Source organism: Triticum aestivum, chromosome 7A, assembly GCF_018294505.1.
Source record: "Triticum aestivum cultivar Chinese Spring chromosome 7A, IWGSC CS RefSeq v2.1, whole genome shotgun sequence".
Lineage (NCBI taxonomy): Eukaryota > Viridiplantae > Streptophyta > Magnoliopsida > Poales > Poaceae > Triticum > Triticum aestivum.
In genome coordinates, this window is record NC_057812.1 from 223,324,037 (window position 1) to 223,349,389 (window position 25,353).

The window sequence follows — 25,353 nt, forward strand, 5'->3', positions numbered from 1 at the left end:
TGTGTTGTGAAGTTTTCAAGTTTTGGGTAAAGATTTGATGGATTATGGAACAAGGAGTGGCAAGAGACTAAGCTTGGGGATGCCTATGGAACCCCCAAGATAATATAAGGACACATAAAATCCAAAGCTTGGGGATGCCCCGGAGCATCCCCTCTTTCGTCTACTTCTATCGGTAACTTTACTTGGAGCTATATTTTTATTCACCACATGATATGTGTTTTGCTTGGAGCGTCTTGTATGATTTGAGTATTTGCTTTTTAGTTTACCACAATCATCCTTGCTATACACACCTTTTGAGAGAGACACACATGATTCGGAAATTATTAGAATACTCTATGTGCTTCACTTATATCTTTTGAGTTATATAGTTTTGCTCTAGTACTTCACTTATATCTTTTAGAGCACGGTGGTGGATTTGTTTTATAGAAGCTATTGATCTCTCATGATTCACTTAGATTATTTTGAGAGTCTTAAATATCATGGTAATTTGCTTAAATAATCCTAATATGCTATCTATACAAGATTAATAAAATTATCTTATGAGTGTGTTGAATACTATGAGAAGTTTGATACTTGATAATTGTTTTGAGATATGGAGATGGTGATATTAGAGTCATGCTAGTTGAGTAGTTGTGAATTTGAGAAATACTTGTGTTAGAGTTTGTGATTCCTGTAGCATGCATGTATGGTGAACCGTTATGTGATGAAGTCGGAGCATGATTTATTTATTGATTGTATTCCTTATGAGTGGCGGTCGGGGACGAGCAATGGTCTTTTCCTACCAATCTATCCCCCTAGGAGCATGCGCGTAATACTATGCTTTGATAACTTGTAGATTTTTGCAATAAGTATATGAGTTCTTTATGACTAATGTTGAGTCCATGGATTATACGCACTCTCACCCTTCCACCATTGCTAGCCTCTCTAATACCGCGCACCTTTCGCCAGTATCATACACCCACCATACCTACCTATCATGGCATTTCCATAGCCATTCCGAGATATATTGCCATGAAACTTTCCACCGTTCCGTTTACTATGACATGCTTCATCATTGTCATATTGCTTTGCATGATCATGTAGTTGACATTGTATTTGTGGCAAAGCCACCGTTCATAATTCGAGTCATTGCATATCCCGGTACACCGCCGGAGGCATTCATATAGAGTCATATCTTGTTCTAAGTATCGAGTTGTAAGAAAATAAAATAAAAGTGTGATGATCATCATTATTAGAGCATTGTCCCAGTGAGGAAAGGATGATGGAGACTATGATTCCCCCACAAGTCGGGATGAGACTCCGGACGAAAAAAAAGAGGCCATAAAAATAAAAATAAAAGGAGAAAAGGCCCAAATAAAAAATATGAGAGAAAAAGAGAGAAGGGACAATGCTACTATCCTTTTACCACATTTGTGCTTCAAAGTAGCACCATGATCTTCATGATAGAGAGTCTCCTATGTTATCACTTTCATATACTAGTGGGAATTTTTCATTATAGAACTTGGCTTGCATATTCCAATGATGGGCTTCCTCAAAATGCCCTAGGTCTTCGTGAGCAAGCAAGTTGGATGCACACCCACTTAGTTTCTTTTTGAGCTTTCATATACTTATAGCTCTAGTGCATCCGTTGCATGGAAATCCCTACTCACTCACATTGATATCTATTGATGGGCATCTCCATAGCCCGTTGATACGCCTAGTTGATATGAGACTATTTTCTCCCTTTTTGTCTTCTCCACAACCACCACTCTATTCCACCTAAAGTGCTATGTCCATGGCTCACGCTCATGTATTGCGTGAAGATTGAAAAGTTTGAGAACACTAAAAGTATGAAACAATTGCTTGGCTTGTCATCGGGGTTGTGAATGATTTAAATACTTTGTGTGGTGAAGATAGAGCATAGCCAGACTATATTTTGTAGGGATAACTTTCTTTGGCCATGTTATTTTGAGAAGACATAACTGCTTAGTTAGTATGCTTGAAGTATTATTATTTTTATGTCAATATTAAACTTTTGTCTTGAGTCTTTCGGATCTGAATATTCATACCACAATTAAGAAGAATTACATTGAAATTATGCCAAGTAGCATTCCACATCAAAAATTCTGTTTTTTATCGTTTACCTACTCGAGGACGAGCAGGAATTAAGCTTGGGGATGCTTGATACGTCTCCAACGTATCTATAATTTTTTATTGCTCCATGCTATATTATCTACTATTTTGGACATTATTGGGCTTTATTATCCACTTTTATATTATTTTTGGGACTAACCTACTAACCGGATGCCCAGTCTAGAATTGCTGTTTTTTTGCCTATTTTAGGGTTTCGAAAAAAAGGAATATCAAACGCAGTCCAAACAAAATGAAACCATCGGGAACGTGATTTTTGGAACAAACAAGACCTAGGAGACTTGGACCCTACGTCAAGCAACCAACAGGGAAGCCACGAGGTAGGGGGTGCGCCTACCCCCCCCCCCAGGCGCGCCCTCCACCCTCATGGGCCCCCTATTGCTCCACCCACGTACTTCTTCCTCCTATACATACCTACGTACCCACAAACGATCAGATACGGAGCCAAAACCCTAATTCCACCGTCGTAACTTTCTATATCCACGAGATCCCATCTTGGGGCCTGTTCCGGAGCTCCACCGGAGGGGGCATCGATCACGGAGGGCTTCTACGTCAACACCATAGCCTCTCCGATAAATTGTGAGTAGTTTACCTCAGACCTTCGGGTCCATAGTTATTAGCTAGATGGCTTCTTCTCTCTTTTTCGATCTCAATGCAAAGTTCTCCCCCTATCTTGTGGAGATCTATTCGATGTAATCTTCTTTTTGCGGTGTGTTTGTTGAGACCGGTGAATTGTGGGTTTATGATAAAGTTTATCTATGAACAATATTTGAATCCTCTCTGAATTATTTTATGTATGATTGGTTATGTTTGCAAGTCTCTTTGAATTATCAGTTTGGTTTGGCCTACTAGATTGATCTTTCTTGCAATAGGAGAAGTGCTTAGCTTTGGGTTCAATCTTGCGGTGTCCTTTCACAGTGACAGTAGGGGAAGCAAGGCACATATTGTATTGTTTCCATCGAGGATAACACGATGGGGTTTTTATCATATTGCATGAATTTATCCCTCTACATCATGTCATCTTGCCTAAGGCGTTACTCTGTTCTTATGAACTTAATACTCTAGATGCATGTTGGATAGCGGTCGATGTGTGGAGTAATAGTAGTAGATGCAGGCAGGAGTCCGTCTACTAGACTTGGACGTGATGCCTATATACATGATCATGCCTAGATATTCTCATAACTATGCTCAATTCTGTCAATTGCTCAACAGTAATTTGTTCACCCACCGTAAAATACCTATGCTCTTGAGAGAAACCACTAGTGAAACCTATGGCCCACGGGTCTATCTTCATCATATTAATCTTCCAATACTTTGCTTTTTACTTCGCTTTTATTTTACTTTGCATCTTTATCCTAAAAATACAAAAAATATTATCTTATCATATCTATCAGATCTCACTCTCGTAAGTGACCGTGTAGGGATTAACAACCCCTTATCGCGTTGGTTGCGAGGATTTATTTGTTTTGTGTAGGTGCGAGGGACTCACGCGTAGCCTCCTACTGGATTGATACCTTGGTTCTCAAAAATGAGGGAAATACTTCCGCTACTTTGCTGCACCGCCCTTTCCTCTTCAAGGGAAAACCAACGCAAGTGCTCAAGAGGTAGCAAGAAGGATTTCCCAGGCACGCCCTCCACCCTTGTGGGCCCCATGTTGCTCCACTGACGTACTTCTTCCTCCTATATATACCTACGTACCCCCCAAACGATCAGATACGGAGCCAAAACCGTAATTCCACCGCCGTAACTTTCTGTATCCACGAGATCCCATCTTGGGGCCTGTTCCGGAGCTCCGCCGGAGGGGGCATCGATCACGGGGGGCTTCTACATCAACACCATAGCCCTTCCGATGAAGTGTGAGTAGTTTACCTCAGACCTTCGGGTCCATAGTAATTAGCTAGATGGCTTCTTCTCTATTTTTGGATCTCAATACAATGTTCTCCCCCTCTCTTGTGGAGATCTATTCGATGTAATCTTCTTTTGCGGTGCGTTTGTTGAGACCGATGAATTGTGGGTTTATGATCAAGTTTATCTATGAACAATATTTGAATCTTCTCTGAACTCTTCTGTGTATGATTGGTTATCTTTGCAAGTCTCTTCGAATTATCAGTTTGGTTTGGCCTACTAGATTGATCTTTCTTGCAATGGAAGAAGTGCTTAGCTTTGGGTTCAATCTTGCGGTGTCCTTTCCCAGTGACAGTAGGGGCAGCAAGGCACGTATTGTATTGTTGCCATCGAGGATAACAAGATGGGGTTTTCATCATATTGCATGAGTTTATCCCTCTATGTCATGTCATCTTGCTTAAGGCGTTACTCTGTTCTTATGAACTTAATACTCTAGATGCATGCTGGATAGCGGTCGATGTGTGGAGTAATAGTAGTAGATGCAGGCAGGAGTCGGTATACTTGTCTTGGACGTGATGCCTATATACATGATCATACCTAGATATTCTCATAACTATGCTCAATTCTGTCAATTTCTCAACAGTAATTTGTTCACCCACCATAAAATACCTATGCTCTTGAGAGAAGCCACTAGTGAAACCTATGGCCCCCAGGTCTATCTTCATCATATTAATCTTCCAATACTTAGTTATTTTCATTGCCTTTTATTTTACTTTGCATCTTTATCATGAAAATACAAAAAATATTATCTTATCATATCTATCAGATCTCACTCTCGTAAGTGACCGTGTAGGGATTGACAACCCCTTATCGTGTTGGTTGCGAGGATTTATTTGTTTTGTGCATGTGCGAGGGACTCGCGCGTAGCCTCCTACTGGATTGATACCTTGGTTCTCAAAAACTGAGGGAAATACTTACGCTACTTTGCTGCATCACCCTTTCCTCTTCAAGGGAAAACCAACGCAGTGCTCAAGAGGTAGCAGTAGTTCATTGTAGAGCTACGGGTCCGTAGTTAGTAGCTAGATGGGTTCCTCTCTCTCTCTCTCTCTCTCTTCATTATCAATACAATGGTCTCTTGGAGATCTATTTTATGTAACTCTTTTTGCGGTGTGTTTGTTGGGATCCGATTAACTTTGAGTTTATGATCAGATATATGTTTTTGTCCATGAAAGTTATTTGAGTTTCTCTTGATTTCTTATATGCATGATTACTTATAGCCTCGTATCTCGTCTTCGAATATTTGGTAAGTTAGACCAACTAGATTGATTTTTCTTGCCATGGGAAGAGGTGCTTTGTGATGGGTTCGATCTTACGGTGCTTGATCCCAGTGATAGAAAGGGAAACGACACATATGTATCGTTGCTATTAAGGATAACAAAATGGGGTATATTTCTACATAAATAGATCTTGTCTACATCATGCCATCGTTCTTATTGCATTACTTCGTTTCTCCATGAACTTAATACACTAGATGCATGCTGGATAGCGGTCGATGTGTGGAGTAATAGTAGTAGATGCAGGCAGGAGTCGGTCTACTAATCTTGGACGTGATGCCTATATAATGATCATTGCCTGGATATTGTCTTGAGTATTCGAAGTTCTATCAATTGCCCAACAGTAATTTGTTTACCTGTGGTATGCTATTTTCCTCGAGAAAAACCACTAGTGAAATCTACGGCCCCCGAGTCTCTTCTTTATTATATTTGCCTTCGCGATATATTTTTATTTGCTTTTATTTTAAGATCTATTAATCCAGAAAACCCAAAAATACCTTGCTGCAATTTTTATTTATTTATTTTATCTCGCATTTCCATGAGATCTATTTGTCCAATCTACTACAATTTTACCTATGTTTTTACTCGTGAGGGATTGATAACCCCTATCTTACGTCGGGTTGCAAGTATTTGTTCTTTGTGTGCAGGAGCTGTTTATGTGGTGTTGTGTGGTTCTCCTACTAGTTTGATAACGTTGGTACCATCACTGAGGGAAATACCTACCATAGTTGTGCTGCATCATCCCTTCCTCTTTGGGGAAATACCGACGTAGTTCAAGCCACATCAGCTGCTACGGGTAACTAGCAAGAACCGTTCTTTCCTATGCAAAACCACAATGGTGATTATCAAGTTTGCTATTTTAACCTTCTGGAAGGACCGACCGTAGTCAGATTTGATACAACTAAAGTAGAAGAAACAGACACCCGCCAGCCACCTTTATGCAAAAAAGTTGCAAGTCAGTTGGTGGAACAGGTCTCATGTGCGTGGACATGTAAGGTTAGTCCAGGCCGCTTCATCCCACAATGCCGCCGAATCGAAATAAGAGTTGGTGGTAAGCAATATGACCATCACCGCCCATAACTCCTTTGTGTTCTACTCGTGCATATCATCTACGCATAGACCTAGCTCTGGTACCACTGTTCGGGAACGTTGCATGGAAAACAAAAAAATTCTACGCACACACAAGATCTATCCATGGAGATGCATAAGTACGAGAGGGGGAGCGCATCTACATACCCTTGTAGATCGCTAAGAGGAAGCGTTTATCAACGCGGTTTATGTAGTCGTACACCTTCATGATCCATCCCGATCAAGTACGGAACGTACGACACCTCTGTGTTCAGCACACATTCGGTTCGATGACATCCTCTCCTTCTCGATCCAGCAATAGAGACAAAGTAGTAGATGAGTTTCAACACCACGATGACGTGTTGACGTGGTGGTGAAACTATCCGCATGGCTTCGCCAAGCACAACGGACATGGACGGAGGAGGAACAAGAACTGGAGGGAGAGCGGGTGCCGCACACAGCTTGTGGATCGTGGTGTGTGTTTCCCCTCTCCCTCCTGTCATATATATAGGTGAGGGGAGGAGGGCAGGCAGTCTAGGGTGCCCCCAAGAGGGCCGGCGGCCGCCCTGGGCTCCTGCCCTGGCGCGCCCTGATAACCCACAAGTATAGGGGGCCGCAACAGTTTTTGAGGGTAGAGTATATATTCAACCCAAATTTATTGATTCAACACAAGGGGAGCCAAAGAATATTCTCAAGTAGTACCAACTGAGTTGTCAATTCAACCACACCTGAAAGACTTAATATGTGCAGCAAATTATTTAGTAGCAAAGTAGTATGGAAGTAACGGTAACAGTGGCAAAAGTAACAATAGCAGTTTTGTAGCAATTATAACAGTGGCAACGGCAAAGTAACATAGAAAAGATCAATATGTGAAAAGCTCGTAGGCAATGGATCAATGATGGATAATTATGTTGGATGGCATTCATCATGCAACAGTTATAACCTAGGGTGACATAGAACTAGCTCCAATTCATCAATATAATGTAGGCATGTATTCCGAATATAGTCATACGTGCTTATGGAAAAGAACTTGCATGACATCTTCTGTCCTACCCTCCTGTGGCAGCGGGGTCCTAATGGAAACTAAGGGATATTAAGGCCTCCTTCTAATAGAGAACCGGACCAAAGCATTAGCACTTAGTGAATACATGAACTCCTCAAACTACGGTAATCACTGGAAAGAATCCGAATTTTTGTCACCTTAGGGTATGTGGATCATAACTCGTAATAGGTGTATACAACTTGCAAGATAGGATCAAGAACACAAATATATTCATAAAAACATAATATATTCAGATCTGAAATCATGGCACCCAGGCTCTAGTGACAAGAATTAAGCATAGCAACATCAATCTCAGAACATAGTGGATACTATGGATCAAACCCTAACAAAACTAACTCGATTACTTGATAAATCTCATCCAACCCATCACCGTCCAGCAAGCCTATGATGGAATTACTCACGCACGGCGGTGAGCATCATGAAATTGGTGATGGAAGAAGGTTGGTGATGATGATGGCGATGAATCCCCCTCTCCGGAGCCTCGAACAGACTCCAAATCAACCCTCCCAATGAAGAATGGGAGGCGGCGGCGGCTCCATATCGTAAAACGCGTTGGATCCGTCTCTCTGATTTTTCTCTGCCCGAACATGAATATATAGAGTTGGAGTTAGGGTCGGAGGAGCTCCGTGAGACCCACAAGGTAGGGGGGCACGCCCTCCACCCTTGTGGTCAGCTAGTGAGTCCACTCTAGTTGATTCTTTCACCAATATTTTTATTTATTCCAAAAATATTCTCCATAAATTTTCAGTTCATTCTGAGAACTTATATTTCTGCACAAAAATAACACCAAGGCAATTATGCTGAAAATAGCGTCAGCCCAGATTAGTTCCATTCAAATCATGCAAATTAGTGTCCAAAACAAGGGCAAAAGAGTTTGGAAAAGTAGATACGATGGAGACATATCAACTCCCCCAAGCATAACGCATTGCTGGCCCTCAAGCAATTTAGTTGACAAACTGAAAGTGATAAAGAAAAAACTTTTACAAACTCTGTTTGATCTTGTTGTTGCAAATATGTAGAGCCAGCATTTAGGTTTTCAGCAAAGATTATGAACTTACCATATTCACAATAACATTTAGGCCTCACATTTACTCATATCAATGGCATAATAAACTAGCGAGCAATAATAATAAATCTCAGATGACAACACTTTTTCAAAATAATTATGATATGATATAACAAGATGGTATCTCGCTAGCCCTTTGTGAGACCGCAAAACAGAAATGCAGAGGACCCCTGAAGATCAAGGACTGACTAGACATTGTAATTCATGGTAAAAGAGATCCAGTCACAGTCATGCTCAATATCAATTAATAGCAAAGCATACAAACGATAGTGGTGCTCTCTAACTGGTGTTTTTTATAAGAAGATTATGACTCAGTAATAAAAGTGGATAGATAGGCCCTTCGCAGAGGGAAGCGGGGATTTGCAGAGGTGCCACAGCTCGAGCTTTTTGAAACAGAGATGAATATAATTTTGAGTGGCATGCTTTTATTTTCAACATAACAACCAAAAGATCTCACTATCTTCCATGCTAGATACATTATAGGCGGTTCCCGAACAGAATGGTAAAGGTTTTACTCCCCCTCCACCAACAAGCACACTCTACAGCTGGTCCGAAACAACGGGTACCGTCCATACCAACAATAGTCATGGGGGAGTTTTGTTTGCAATTATATTTTGATTTGATTTGAGCATGGAACTGGGCATCCCAAATACCGGCCACTTTCTCGTGAATGGCAAGTGAATCAACACTCATCGTGAGAATAACCCACCTAGCATGGAAGATACTGACAGCCCCCAGTCGCTACATGAACGATTCGGGCATACAAAACAGATTATTATTTAAAGGTTTAGAGTTTGGCACATGCAAATTTACTTGGAACGGTAGGTAAATACCGCATATAGGTAGGTATGGTGGACTTATATGGAAGAACTTTGGGTTTATGTAAGTGGATGCATAAGCAGTATTCCTGCTTAGTACAAGTGAAGGCTAGCAAAAGATTGAGAAGCGGCCAACTAGAGAGCACCAATAGTCAGTAACATGCATTGAGATTAACCAACATTGAGTGAAAGCATGAGTAGGATATAAATCACCATGAACATAAATATCGTGGAGGCTATGTTGATTTTGTTTCAACTACATGTGTGAACATGTGCCAAGTCAAGCCACTCGAATCATTCAAAGGAGGATATCATCCGATCATACTACATCACAACCATTAAAAGCATGTTGGCATGCAAGGTAAACCATTATAAACTCCTAGCTAATTAAGCATGGCATGAGTAACTATAATATCTAATTGTCATTGCAAACATGTTTCATTCATAATGGGCTGAATCAAGAATGATGAACCAATCATATTTACAAAAACAAAATAGGTCGAGTTCATACCAGCTTTTCCTCATCTCAATCATTTCATCAAATATCATCATCATTGCCTTTCACTTGCACAACCGAGCGGTGTGCATAATAATAATAAATAATAATAATAATAAATAATAATAATAATAATAATAATAATAATAATAATAATAAAAAATAATAATAATAGTGTACGTGCATTGGACTAAGCTAGAATCTACAAACATCTATTCAAAGGAGAAGACAAGGTAATATGGGCTCTTTGTTAGATCAACAATAATGCATATGACAGCCACTCAACAGTTTCATCGTGGTCTTCTCCTCTCGACCCAAAGAAAGGAAAAAGAAGTTCAAAGAAACACACTAAAATATTTTTGGATTTTTTGTTTTTACGAAGAAAGTAAAACAAGAACGAGAAAAACTATTTACACGGGAAAGCTCCCAACAAGCAAAAGAAGAATGAGAAATCTTTTTGGGCTTTTTTAATACTACTACCAAATAAACATAAAAAACTGAAAAGAAGATTGTCGGGGAAGGCTGATCCACGAACACCTATGGGGATCGGCGGACCGAGCCCCTTTCGGTTCGGCGAGGGCGGAGGTCGCACAAAGAGCGGATCGAGGCGGTACACGCGAGCGGTTTTACCCAGCTTCGGGCCGCACGGATGCGTAAAACCCTACTGCTGCTTGTTTGTGTGTATTGAATTCTTGCTCAGGAGCGATGGACGCTGCTAGACTGAGCGTGGGAGTGTTTCTGGTGTTTCGGATGAGTCGAATCGGCCCAACCTTCTCTCTACGTTGCGCCTGGGCCTCCTTTTATACTTTCAAGGGGTCACCGACAGGTGGCAACGTAGACTAGAAGGGTAAAAATGGAAAAGGATGCGGTAGGTGCAGCTACCGCTACTGTGGATACAGAGCACCCTACCTAACTCTGACGGTAGGGGACAAGGGCATTAAATGCCTGTCTGAGTCTCCTAAACAGTGCAAAAGGTGACCGTTAGGAGCGCCACCGTTTGCCACGATGGCCTTCTCTTCATCTCCGCTTGCCACCGCGCACCCCTAGCTGCACGGCCTCCTGCCACGTGTGCTTGGGAGAGTCCTAGAGCGACACGTTAGCAGGTGTGCTGGAGCGCGGGCACGAAGTGGGGGGTTTCCCGCGGCAAGCTCCTTGCCGCGGTCGTCGTCTTGTCGTGTTTGGAAGCTTGTCGCTCGCCGAATCTTGCCGGGACGCAGGGCGCGTCGTGGCAAGCTTTCTTGGTATGCCTTGTGTGGCCTTCCCGGCAAGCTTCTCTTGCCGGGGTCTTGTCTCTTCCCGGCAAGATCCTCTTGCCGGGGCCTTGGTTGGCCTTCCCGGCAAGCTCCTCTTGCCGGGGCCTTGGTTTGAGTACTTTGTTCTTGAATGGTCTTCAAGGGAACCACGGAGGGTCTTGGCGGTCACCCGGCAAGCCTTGCCGCGGGGTGCTGCAACTGCCCGTGCACGAGTTCGGGATACTAGGGTACCCCTACTCTAGTACACCGACAGGAGCCCCCGGGCCTGGGCCATACACGGTGCCGAGCGCTGTTGGGCCAGGCCCAAAATAGTGCACGGGCATGCGCAGCCTAGGTCACGCCGCATATCTCTCCGCTCCCACCGCGCACGACCAGAACGGCACGCGTCAAACGCGGCGTCGTGGGTGACGCGGGCGGCGTGCGCGGGGCTAAGCCCCTCGAGCATGCGTCAGGCCACGATGATGAGGACGGTTCACGCCCTCCTCCCTAAACGGAGGTAGGCGTGGGGGCGCGGTGCATTTACTGGACGGGGCCGGTGCGCGGTTTTCGGGACGTCCACTCCCCGCGTTCACGAGGCGGAGCGAGGCCGCCTCATCTGTCGTCTTGTTTCTGCATCCCCGCCACGCGGCTCCCATGCGCTTGGGGTCGCGGATGGTGGAAGTGGGAAACTGGGCCGTCGCGAGCAGAGGCAGCGAGTTGGTCCCGACTCCCTGCTCCTCCCGTGCCTTGATTCGCTGAGCGGGGCGGCCGAGCCCCCACCTCGCTCCTTTATAAAGAGCGGGAGGGGAGCACAGAAACCCGCACTCTCTCATCTCCTCCTTTCTTCAGCTTCTGCTCCCCTTTCTCTCATCCGCCATGGAGAAAGGGAACCCAGGCCCTTCCTCGGTGGCGGCGAGGGTCGCCGCCAGATAGCGCATCTCTCCCTCTTCCGCGCCCGTAGTGGCAGAGCCAGCCATAAGGGGAAGAGGGAGGGGGCGAGGTCGCGGACGAGGTCGAGGACGAGGTCGAGGCGCTCGGGGAAGAGGCGGGCGGGGCGGCGCGCCAGCTTCGCCTCCGCCGGCGGCTCCTCCCCCACGGCGGTCCATATAGGGGACGACCCTTGCGAGTTCTTCGTCAAGCTGCGCCGGGCGCCTCGTCGTCGCCTCCGGCTTCCAGCTCCGTTTGCGAGCGCGATGGAGTTGGACCCTCCTGAGACGCTGAGACTGCACATGAGGGGCTGTGGGATCAGCGGCACGCGAGTCCGCGTTGTATTCCCAGCCCCTAATGTGATGTATCTTGATCGAGGGTGGAAGACGTTCGCCCGTATCCACAGCCTGATGGAGGGGTTCACCCTCCATTTTAAGTTGATGGAGGGCGATCTCCTCTTCGTCAAGGTCTTCGGGTGCTTCGGCACTCGGGCGAAGTGCTGCGTGGACAGCTCCTCCGATAGCGAAGGCTCCTCCTCGAGCGAGAGTGACGAGGAGGAGAGCGACAGCGACGACGAGGGTAGCGGGCGGCGGGGTGGCGGGTCCGACTAGGCGTCGGGCGCCGCTTCGCGCGACACCAGCGACCCCATCATCCGTGTCGCCGCCTTCTTGAACTCCCCGGGGTCGTCTCCTTGGGCGGCTGGCGTAGGGAGGCTGCGGAAGGGGAAGAGGGCTGGCGACAAGGCCGTCAGGTCGGAGTACGAGGGCGTGGTGCCCTCGACAGCGTGCTGACGTCCTGCCGCCCCGTCTTCGAGCCCCTTTCCCAGCGCCACCGTCGCCGTCCAGCCTTCGGACGGCCCCGGGGATGTTCCCTTGGTGTCTTTTGGCACCCGTAGCTCGCCTAGGCGCTCCTTTTGCCCTTTTCGCCTCCTTGACCTGCCTCCTGAGTGGGATGTTTTTTAATGAAAAGGGGAAGCTTGCCGGGTTATTTGTCTCGCAAGTTAAACCCACGCCAAGGAGCAAATCCTTGGTATCCCTCGGACAGACATTTCATCTCCCGGCAACAGGCCCTGCCACCTTCCCACATCGCTCGACCTTTCTCACGCCTTTGACGGAGGCAGGAACGAGGTGGGTGCGGTCTCCTCGTTTCATCCCTTTACTGCCGCGACTACGACCAAACTTGGCCCCGAGAACGAGCCCCAGGGCCTAGAGTTGAGGGAGCACGGCAGTTTTCGGGAAGAAACGTGGTTTCGCATTCCCCAGTCCATAAGAGGATGCATGATGAGGGATGAAAGACTTATCTGATATTGCAGCCCCCGGCAACTCTGGCTTGCCGTGGACGATTCTTGGCACTCGCAGCCCCCAGCGATACTGGCTTGCCGGGAAGGCTTTTATCTCCAGCAGAGAACTTTGACGTTCTCGATGCCGGCTTCCGGCAAGCTTGTTGCCAGGAAGGCTTTTATCTTCAGCAGAGAACTTTGACGTTCTCGATGCCGGCTTCCGGCAAGCTTGTTGCCAGGAAGGCTTTTATCTTCAGGAGAGAACTTTGACGTTCTCGATGCCGGCTTCCGGCAAGCTTGTTGCCAGGAAGGCTTTTATCTTCAGCAGAGAACTTTGACGTTCTCGATGCCGGCTTCCGGCAAGCTTGTTGCCAGGAAGGCTTTTATCTTCAGCAGAGAACTTTGACGTTCTCGATGCCGGCTTCCGGCAAGCTTGTTGCCAGGAAGGCTTTTATCTTCAGCAGAGAATTTTGACGTTCTCGATGCCGGCTTCCGGCAAGCTTGTTGCCAGGAAGGCTTTTATCTTCAACAGAGAACTTTGACGTTCTCGATGCCGGCTTCCGGCAAGCTTGTTGCCAGGAAGGCTTTTATCTTCGGCAGAGAACTTTGACGTTCTCGATGCCGGCTTCCGGCAAGCTTGTTGCCAGGAAGGCTTTTATCTTCGGCAGAGAATTTTGATGTTCTCGATGCCGGCTTCCGGCAAGCTTGTTGCCAGGAAGGCTTATGGCGAAGAACTTCGTTGTTCTTGACACCGGCTCCCGGCAAGATCGTTGCCGGAAAGGCTTATGGCGAAGAACTTCGTCGTTCTTGACACCGGCTCCCGGCAAGATCGTTGCCGGAAAGGCTTATGGCGAAGAACTTTGTCGTTCTTGACGCCGGCTCCCGGCAAGATCGTTGCCGGAAAGGCTTATGGCGAAGAACTTCGTCGTTCTTGACGCCAGCTCCCGGCAAGATCGTTGCCGGAAAGGCTTATGGCGAAGAACTTCGTCGTTCTTGACGCCGGCTCCCGGCAAGATCGTTGCCGGAAAGGCTTATGGCGAAGAACTTCATTGTTCTTGACACCGAAAAGATTGGTCCTAAGGGCGTTGCCAGCCCCCGGGCCATAACTGCATTTAAATATGACAAGTGATTAGCATCTGAAGTGCACTTAACTCGCTTGCGAATTTTGACTTTTGCTGCATATTCCCTATGTCTGCTGGAATGCTTTCCGGTGCGTACGATCCAGCCAGCAGCGCTTGAGGGAACGGGCCCTTAGCGGCTATTCAGGAACGTCGCCTCCCGGAAAGGTTTACCTTCTTGGTTCTAGCGCAACCGCACAAGTTGCCGAGCGGACTCGAGGCAACATGGAGCGCAACTAGCCCCGAGAAGGCTCCTTGGCATACAGGTCTATGCAGAAATCTCAAATAAATAGTGCATGCTATCTTCCTGTTCAACCTCTCTTTGTACGTCCACCCTACGCTTTCTAGGGAAACTTGCCGGTGCAGGCACCCTTGCCGCGAGCGCCGAGTGTGGAACTTCAGCAGCCTGCTGGCGGGGTCGCTATCGACAAGCAACCTTGTCGCAACTAGTTGCAGCTCGCTTAAGTTGTTGAGCGGACTCGAAACAAAGTAAGGGCGCTAGCGGCTCACTTAAGTTGCTGAGCGGACTCGAAGCAAAGTAAGGGCGCTAGCAGCTCACTTAAGTTGTTGAGCGGACTCGAAACAAAGTAAGGGCACAACTAGCTACGAGTTGATTCCTCCACGCACAGGTTTTCCATACAAAGAACAAGATCTCCGAGGCGGATAACCTTATATAGAAAGGAAATATCTAAAGTTTCGCACGACTTAGCTTTTCTGTTGCCGCACTGGCGTCGTTCTTTTGCTCGTCCGCTTCTTAGGAGCCATGACGATGAAGAACAGTTGAGCCTTGACGTGGACGGAACAGCTGCTGCCGAATCCCCCTACCTGGCGCGCCAAAGATGTCGGGGAAGGCTGATCCACGAACACCTATGGGGATCGGCGGACCGAGCCCCTTTCGGTTCGGCGAGGGCGGAGGTCGCACAAAGAACGGATCGAGGCGGTACACGCGAGCGGTTTTACCCAGCTTCGGGCCGCACGGATGCGTAAAACCCTACTGCTGCTTGTTTGTGTGTATTGAATTCTTGCTCAGGAGCGATGGACGCTGCCAGACTGAGCGTGGGAGTGTTTCTGGTGTTTCGGATGAGTCGAATCGGCCCAACCTTCTCTCTACGTTGCGCCTGGGCCTCCTTTTATACTTTCAAGGGGTCACCGACAGGTGGCAACGTAGACTAGAAGGGTAAAAATGGAAAAGGATGCGGTAGGTGCAGCTACCGCTACTGTGGATACAGAGCACCCTACCTAACTCTGACGGCAGGGGACAAGGGCATTAAATGCCTGTCTGAGTCTCCTAAACAGTGCAAAAGGTGACCGTTAGGAGCGCCACCGTTTGCCACGATGGCCTTCTCTTCATCTCCGCTTGCCACCGCGCACCCCTAGCTGCACGGCCTCCTGCCACGTGTGCTTGGGAGAGTCCTAGAGCGACACGTTAGCAGGTGTGCTGGAGCGCGGGCACGAAGTGGGGGGTTTCCCGCGGCAAGCTCCTTGCCGCAGTCGTCGTCTTGTCGTGTTTGGAAGCTTGTCGCTCGCTGGATCTTGCCGGGATGCAGGGCGCGTCGCGGCAAGCTTTCTTGGTATGCCTTGTGTGGCCTTCCCGGCAAGCTCCTCTTGCCGGGGTATTGTCTCTTCCCGGCAAGATCCTCTTGCCGGGGCCTTGGTTGGCCTTCCCGGCAAGCTCCTCTTGCCGGGGCCTTGGTTTGAGTACTTTGTTCTTGAATGGTCTTCAAGGGAACCATGGAGGGTCTTGGCGGTCACCCGGCAAGCCTTGCCGCGGGGCGCTGCAACTGCTCGTGCACGAGTTCGGGATACTAGGGTACCCCTACTCTAGTACACCGACAAAGATATGACTTTTTTTATTTTCTCAAAGTGTTTCAAACACACAAGAAGAAAGCGAGAAAAAATATACTATCATGGATAATACAATGAAAAAGTACGAACACCGACAATTGGAATGAGTGTGTGAACATGAATGTAATGTCAGTGAGAAATACGTACTCTCCCAAGCTTAGGCTTTTAGCCTAAGTTGTTCTATGCCCATGGATCAAAGTAGCCCTCTCTTGGGTACTGAGGAGGATCCTGGGGGTTCCACTGGTTAGCGAGCTCCTGTGGCTCCGACTGATAAATAGACTCCTGATACGGATCAAGTGATGGTTCTGGTTCTGGAACTAGGGATCGCGTCTGCTCCCAGTATGCATAAATGTCCTTGGGCAAAATGATGTACCTGCCTGAATGAGTATCGAAAAAATAAGGTGCATGCAAAGTAATAATCTGACAAGTCTTCTGGCTAAATACCAGGTTGTAGATGGGTCTCTTGTCCTTATCATCGCTAATAAAATCATGCACTACCATACTGTTATAGTCTAAGTATCTAGTGGGTAGCATCATCTCTTCTTCCTCATCGCGCCTAATGGGTATCTCGAAGCGTCTAGCAAGGCGGGAGGCATAGATACCTCCAAAGATAGGACCCCTTGAACGGTTTAAACTCAACCGTCGAGCAACAATAGCGCCCAAACTAAAAGTTCTATCACAAAGTAAAGCATGGCGCAAAATAGCGAGGTCAGGGGCACTAAGGCCTCCACTCTCCCCACGACCAAGTAAACATCTCCCGGCAAATAATGAGTAATAGTGTAAAACAGAAAATGGAAACTAGCCACTCTTGCTTCCGACACTCCTCTCCCTTCCCCTAAGGTAACTTCATCAATAAAATCTTCCACGTCTCTAGGACGTGGTTCACTGACGCTACCCTCGTAAGGTAATTTGCAAACCTCGCAAAAATCATAAAGCATCATCTCCTTATGCTCATCATATAAATAAAACTCTACCATGGGTGGTGATTTCCTAGCATGAAAGTGAAAATTTTGCACGAAGGTATTAGTCAGTAGGAGGTATTGATCACACTTACCATGGAGGAAGTCGGTGATGCCTGCATTCTCATTCAAATAATAGAAATCATCATAAATTTCAGCCTCCCTCAAGAATGCATCACTTGGCCATTCACGCGGCTGAACCTCCGCGGTGCGAGGAATGTTGTACTTGGGCTTCCTCGTCTCTTCATTCTCATTTTCTTTAGAACCCCTACTTGAAGAGACTCTTAACAATCTCCTCCTCATTTTCTTTTCTCTGAAAATTTCTGAAATTTTTAGTGACTCAAAATAAAAGTGAACCAAACTCAACAAAATTGATAGCAACTACTCCTACAAGTGTCTAGTGGCTATAGCATGCATCAAGACTACTTTGGACTATATAAATTTGACATGCAAGCTCAAGAACAGGGTCATCATAACAGCAAAAATTTGCAATAAATAAAGCACTAGAACAAAAACTAGTTGGACCATTGGAGGAGTCACATACCGAAGAACAATCCCCCCAAAACAGTTTTGCAAATGGAGGTTTGCACAAGGAGATCAAAAATGGCAGCAAGATGAGCTAGAACATGGGTTTGAGCAATGGGGTGATTTTTTCTCGAGGAAGACGAAATTGATGGGTGCTGGAATAAGGGAGGGGGACCCACATGGGACCCACAAGCGGGGGGTGCCTAGGGGGTAGGGCCCACCCTCCACTCCTGTGGTCCACGGGTGCAGCCCCCTAGTGTGTTCTGGGTGCCAAAAATTCTTAAATATTCTATAAAAAAATCATACTAAATTTTCAGGGCATTTGGAGAACTTTCATTTTTTGGGACATTTTTTATTCTATAGATAATTTGGAAAACAGACGGATAATACTATTTTTGCTTTATTTACTCTAAATAACAGAAAGTAAAAAGTTGAGACAGAAGGTTGTGTTTCTAAATTCATCGATCTCATGCCCATCAAAAGGAATCTGCTAACAAGGTTGATCCAAGTCTTATTAATAAACCTCTTCCGAATGACATGAAAACAGAGAATTTTTGAATAACACTAGGTTACCTCAACGGGGATATGCATGTGCCCAAAAATAAGAATATCATATTTGTTTTTGATAGTAGAAAGAGGAAATTCAAAACCTCCAATAGAAATAGTTGAATTTCTTCCAACAGAATTGATACTATTCACTTGAGGTTGTTTCTTCGAAAAATGTACTGTATGCTCATTACCATTAACATGGAAAGTGACATTGCCCTTGTTGCAATCAATAACAGCCTCTGTAGTATTCAAAAAGGGGTGTACCAAGGATGATCGACATACTGTCGTCCTCATGAATATCAAGAATAACAAAGTCCGTTAAGATAGTAACGTTTGCAACCACAACAGGCACATCCTCACAAATACCGATGGGTATAGCAGTTGATTTATCAGCCATTTGCAAAGAGATTTCAGTAGGTGTCAACTTATTCAATTCAAGTCTACAATATAAAGAGAAAGGCATAACACTAACACCGGCTCCCAGATCACATAAAGCAGTTTTAACATAGTTTCTCTTAATGGAGCATGGTATAGTTGGTATTCCTGGGTCTCCTAGTTTCTTTGGTGTTCCACCCTTTAAAAGTGTAATTAGCAATGGAAATTTCAGCTTCCGGTATCTTTCTTTTATTTGTAACAATATCTTTCATATACTTAGCATAAGGAGACATTTTCAGAATATCAGTCAAATGCATATGCAAAAAGACAGGTCTAAGCATTTCAACAAAGCGCTCAAAATCGTCATCATCCTTTTTCTTGGATGGTTTAGGAGGAAAGGGCATGGGTTTTTGAACTCATGGTTCTCTTTCTTTACCATGTTTCCTAGCAATGAAGTCTCTCTTAGCATAACGTTGATTCTTTGATTGTGGGTTATCAAGATCAACAGAAGGTTCTACCTCCACATCATTATCATTACTAAGTTGAGCATCAACATGAACATCAACATTAACATTAGCACTAAGTTCATGTTCATCACCAGGTTCTGTCTCACCATTAGAAATAGAAATTTCATTTGGATTTTCAGGTGTATCTATAACAGGTTCACTAGAAGCATGCAAAGCCCTATCACCTTTCTTTTTCCTTTTTGAAGGACTAGGTGCATCAGTATTAATTCTCTTAGAATCTTTCTCAATTCTCTTAGGATGGCCCTCAGGGTACAAAGGTTGTTGGGTCATCTTACCACCTCTAGTCATAATCCTAAGAACATTATCATTGTTCTTACTATTCAACTCATTAAGCAAATCATCATGTTCCTTAAGTACTGGTTCTACTTGAGTTTTCACCATGGAAGCATGCTTACTAATAATCTTAAGATTACTAACATTCCTACTCATGTAATCACCCAAGAAATCAAGCATATAAGCATTACATTTCAATTGTCTATTAACATAAGCATTGAAATTTTCTTGTTTAACAATAAAGTTATCAAACTCATCCAAGCATTGACTAGCAGACTTATTATGAGAAATATCACCTTCATCAAATATATAGAGAAAATTTACCTCCTACCTATGTCGGGTTATCAAGACCATGTATTTCTTTAATAGGTGGTAAATTCTTAACATCTTCAGCTTTAATACCTTTTTCTTTCATAGATTTCTTTGCCTCTTGCATATCTTCAGGACTGAGAAATAGAATACCTCTTTTCTTCGGAGTTGTCGTAGGAGTTGGTTCACGAAGAGTCCAATCATTATCATTACTCGATATATTATTCAATAGAAATTCAGCTTGCTCAATAGTTTGTTCCCTGAAAACACAACCAACACAACTATCTAGGTGGTCCCTAGAAGCATCGATTAGTCCATTATAAAAGATATCAAGTATTTCATTTTTCTTGAGAGGATGATGAGGAAAAGTATTAAGTAATTGGAGAAGCCTCCCCCAAGCTTGTGGGAGACTCTCTTCTTCAATTTGCACAAAGTTAAATATTTCCTTTAAAGCAGCTTGTTTCTTATGAGCAGCGAAATATTTTTCAGAGAAGTAGTAAATCATATCCTAGGGACTATGGACACAACCAGGAGCAAGAGAATTAAACCATAACTTAGCATCACCCTTTAACAAGAAAGGAAACAACTTAAGAATATAGTAATAGCGAATTTTCTCCTCATGAGCAAATAGGGTGGCCATATCATTCAATTTAGTAACATAGTGTAACATCCCAAAATTCTAAATTTTGAAATGTTATTTTAAATAAATAGTTTTGATTGTTTGTTTGACTGTGGTGTGGTTGCTTGTGTGAAATTGAGTGAAATTTGAAACTTTTTGAAAGTTGAATGAGAGGGAATGAAATGACTTCCCAAAATTTCACCTTGAATTTATGATCTCCATGAATTCAAATTCATTTCATCACAAAACCCTAGAGTGAAGATGATGTGACTTCTTCCATTTAAATAAATGAAAAGGGTTTTGAAAAGATTTGAATTTCATTTGAAAATATTTCAAATTCGGAAACTTTATGCAAACCAATGAGTTTCATGAGAGAAGATAAAATGACTTCTTCAAATCCTAAGAGAGTTGGAGGTTTCACATAATCAAATTGAAAGTCCCTTTGAAGTTATTTTGAAACCCACTTTTAATTGAAGTTATTTGGTTTTTTTCAAATTATTTTTCTCCAAAAAGAAAATATGTGGAAAATTGGTTAAAATGATTCCCTATAGTAGAAAAGTGGAGAAAATGAGTTTGAAATCATTTTGGTATTTTAAAATAATTTTATTTGCATTTTTAATGCAACAGTAGCCATGTTTGTTTTATCTAATTTTTGTGGATTTTATTTGTACCTGAAAATATGTTCATGTCTTAGGATTTATTTTTCTGAAGATTTTTATATATTATATGCCTATATAATATATTTTTTATTTATTTGTGTATGTTTTATTGTCTGTGCTTTATTAAAAATGGCCGAAGCCACTGAGGCCCATCTCTCTCTCTCCCTCGGCCCAGCTGGCCCAGCAGCAAGGCGCCCATGCCCGAAACCCCTTCGGGTCGATCGCTCGCACTTCCCCCTCGCTCCCGCACCCGCTGAGAGAGGGCCCCACCATCTTCTTCCACCTCCACAACGCCCGCACCCAAATCCCGCAACCCCCGCACCCAACGTCGCTACGGTCGTCCCCTTCGATCACTAAAACCCTGACCCCTCGGCCACAAAAGCCCCCTATTTATACCCCAGTCCTGGCCCTCCTTTTCTCTTTCGAACCCTGACGCCCGAAGTCCTCTACACTTGCGCGCCGATCTCGTAGGAGCTCGCAATGCGCCGCCACCTGACCTCGCAACCCCCACGCCCCTGCTAGCCACCACTGATGCCGCCACCCTCTTCACCGTGACACGCCGCTCCTCCTCGACCCCTCCGACGTAGTCACTGGTCACCGGAGGTCCGCCGCCGTCCGTGTGCACATGCCTCGCCGGCATGCGCGAGCTTCGCCGAGCTTCCGCCACCTCGCCTCAACGCCGTCTGTCAACCTCCTCCAACACCGACACCACCTACGGGTGCGTCTTGAAGAGCCGCATCGACTCAACCTCATCGCAGCCGCCGGCGACCACCCGAGCTCTCCCATCGTCGACGCCCGATCACCTGGCCATCGTCCCCTATTGAGATAAGCACCTGCGACCCCCTCCGTCCGATCTCAGGTCAAGGGCCTAGATTAGAATGAAATGAACGGTTCGGTTTTTTCTGTTAATAAATCGGTTTAGGTCTGGTTTACTCCGATCTTGGTCGAACCAAGCCGCTCCAGTTTTCCTGTTTAACCATCAGCCCCGCCGTTTTTCTTATGCAGCGATCGTCCGCACGAAGCACTCGCAGGTCCACCACACTGGCCCAATCGGAAACGGCCTCGTGTCCACCGCCCGGTCCGTAGTCTTTTGTTTTATTTTCTTTTTTGTTTTAGATTTCAGAATAGTTCTGTTTTTAGATTGTTGATAACTTTTATGTTTTAGATCCAAATTGAGTGATTCCTTTTGCACTGTGTCACAGATTTATTGAAATTTATGTTTGCGTACTTAGTTTCCAAATTTCAGTAATTTAAATTTGAATTATTACAAATATGCTTCAAAAATTGTTTTCGCTCTAGTTTGAATTCTAGTATAGATTTTTGATTGATTCTTTTTGCTGCTATTTTATTAAGGTTCAATCTATCCAGTAGCATATAGTTATTTATTTTTAGTTTATTTTAGATTAGGTTTATTGCAAAAACAATACTGTTTTGCTTATGTAGTTTTTTTAGTCATATAATTAGTGTTTTTAATTATTCTTAGTTAATTCTTTTTGGAAATTTTTACATGTTGTAATATGTTTCCATGAGACCACAGTAGATAAATTGTTGTACTTATTTACTAGTGGTATCTACTGTTTTTGTATTTGCCTATTTAGTTCATAGTGATAGTTGATAAAAATAGTTGTATTAGTTTTAAAAGTAATCTTTTTGCCACTTCAAGTTATGTTATTATTTCTTCTGTTATTTAGAAGTCAATTAGTTTTTATAATTGTTTTAATATCGTTTACTGTTCTCCTAGTGTTTTCTAGTTGTCATAGTTGTTCTAGTGTTAACTAGATAGTAATAATAGTTTTCATACTAGTTCTTTTTGCTAGTAAATACTTTGGTAAATTATTTTCTATTATTTTATTAGATTTTTTATTTTTCTTTGTTGTAGAGGAGTTATCTAGAATACTTTAGTGTTGTTATGAGAGTATTGATTGTTATTGTGTGAGTTGTTCTCTTCCTTGTTTTCTTTAAGTTTTCTTTGGAATTCTATTTGGTTTTCTTTGATTTCACTATGGTTTTATTTCTTTTTGATTGTTATTTTAATTGTTGGTATTGTTTGCTAGGACTATTGCTTATGTGAATACAATGTTTGACTATATAGATTTTCTCAGAGTGACGAATAGTTTATCAGAGATTTCGAGAGCGTTACTATCTTCGTCAAGTAATACTAGGCAACTTCACTTTGACCATGATTTTCATACCTATGTTTTTATTGCATTTAGTGTCATCTTTGCAACAAATCCCTCCAGTAGTGTTATTGACTTCTTGTAGTTGAGTAGAGTGCATGAGGTAGGAACCCATCACCCTGTTACCAAGCCTGGGGTGTTATTTATTCTAATGCTACGCTATAGTAGATAGGGTTGGTATCAGAGCTCGGGAGTGATGTGAGTATGGAGGACCCCCCTACGTCAATGACGACAACTTCATGATAACATCGGCAACGATTGCATCTCCAGGACCAAGACTTCAAGACTCGAGACAAGAATTCAATACACACTACTAGGTGAAGGATGGATTTGATGGGCATCTGGAGCAACCATTGGATGGTCGGGATGCATGGAGAAGAGCCATGACATCTTGCGGAAAGCTTCACCCAGACTCAAAGAGATGGGAGAAATACTTCATACCCGAAAGCTTACGTGTGCAACCGCAAGTCACTATGGGCTCTGGCTTGGTTGACTTTAGTGGTGACTCTGGCTGGGACAGTGCTAGCAGATGTAGAACTAAAGTGGGATTGGATGAGCACCAGACAGTGATCAGAGGAACTCTTTAGAAGACCATCTTTCGATCGTCCTGTTCTCAAACGATCTGAGTGCGAGGACGAAAATGGAGGGATCGAATCTTGTAGGTAAAGTGTACAAACTTCTACAAAGGGTTAAAACCTAATCGATTACCTGTGTCCCCGGTTTACAGAAAATTTGAGCCACTGGACTTGGATCTATCTCGAAACTCTCAACACCAGACGAATAACTTAATTGTGGGCAACTTATGATGTTTTGGGCTGTGAGACATCGGTTGGCAGAACCATGTCATAGTAGAGAACTCTGTAGTACAGACTCCTGATATTCCTTTGATGTAGGGAAAATAAAACCAGCTTTTACGCAAACAAAACTCAGAACCAGAGCCACAAAGCCATATTGCATATAGAAGAGTTTTATCATCTCCTTTCTCTTATTGTGATCTTGCCGGTGCATTCAATGTGCTGACCTACACGGATGCAACGTATCATGTTGCAGGATTATTTCTATGACGAGTGAGTTTCGTTGTTGGGTTACGGTCTACACTCAACCTGCCGATGGCGTTGATGGGACTCCACACCTGATTGATTGTTTCTGCTGAGACTTATGAGGTATATATCAGTTTACGTTATTTATACATGTGATTGCACTTTGATATATACATTAATGTAATGTGTGTGCTAGCATACTGATCCAGGGATGGCACGGATACACAGAGGCTTGACCGTCTGAGGTAGGGTTGCTACAGATATGGTATGAGAGCACGTGTTCACTATAGGACGTGACCCTAGAAACTAAAAAGCCCCTGGACAGGAAATCTCTAAAACTTTATTCTCAAAAACATGTTTTACTTCTCATGTTTCCTGATTTTATCAATTAGTCTCTCTTACCTCAAATAGTTGGAATATACCCCATTCCCTTTTGACCACACGGAGGATCAACTGAAGCCGCTCCAAGAAAAGATATCGGACAACTGATGGTCTCTTTAGCGTAAAGAGGGTTTCATCATGCACTAGAAGAGTTGAATCTACAAGAGTTGAAGACTTGAAGAATTTGAAGACTCTGAAGATTTATTTGACCCTTAGAAGACCAAACCCATGTTATATACTTACGTTAGCCGCGACGATTTGTGAGCTCTCATTTGTTTGACGTATTTCGACAGCCATAAAATAAAACCCGTTTTTTCAAAACTATTGTTTGTATTGTGTGTATATCCCTCCATTCTTCTCTCGTATCTCATCCCAAAACCTTTGGGACCCATAGATGATGAATGAAGTTGGACTAGTTTTCTCTAGGCCAATGACTCAACCGAAGGCAGAGCTATGGATTAAAAACATGGAGGATCACTTCGGGAAAAATTTGATTGCAGGGAAGTATGAGGTTCAATATGCTCTTCGGTACTTTATAGAAAGTGCTGCAACCTGGTGGAAAATGCATCAAGCCATACAAGGATGTAATGGAGCAAGAACTTGGGAGGAATTCAAGAAGACCTTGTCTGTGATAACCTGATGAAGAAACCTTTTGCCTGCAAGATTTGCGGAGAAATAGGACACACCCATAAAGAACACAAGTGTGTATGCCCTCATTGTGAGGAAAATCACCAAGCCG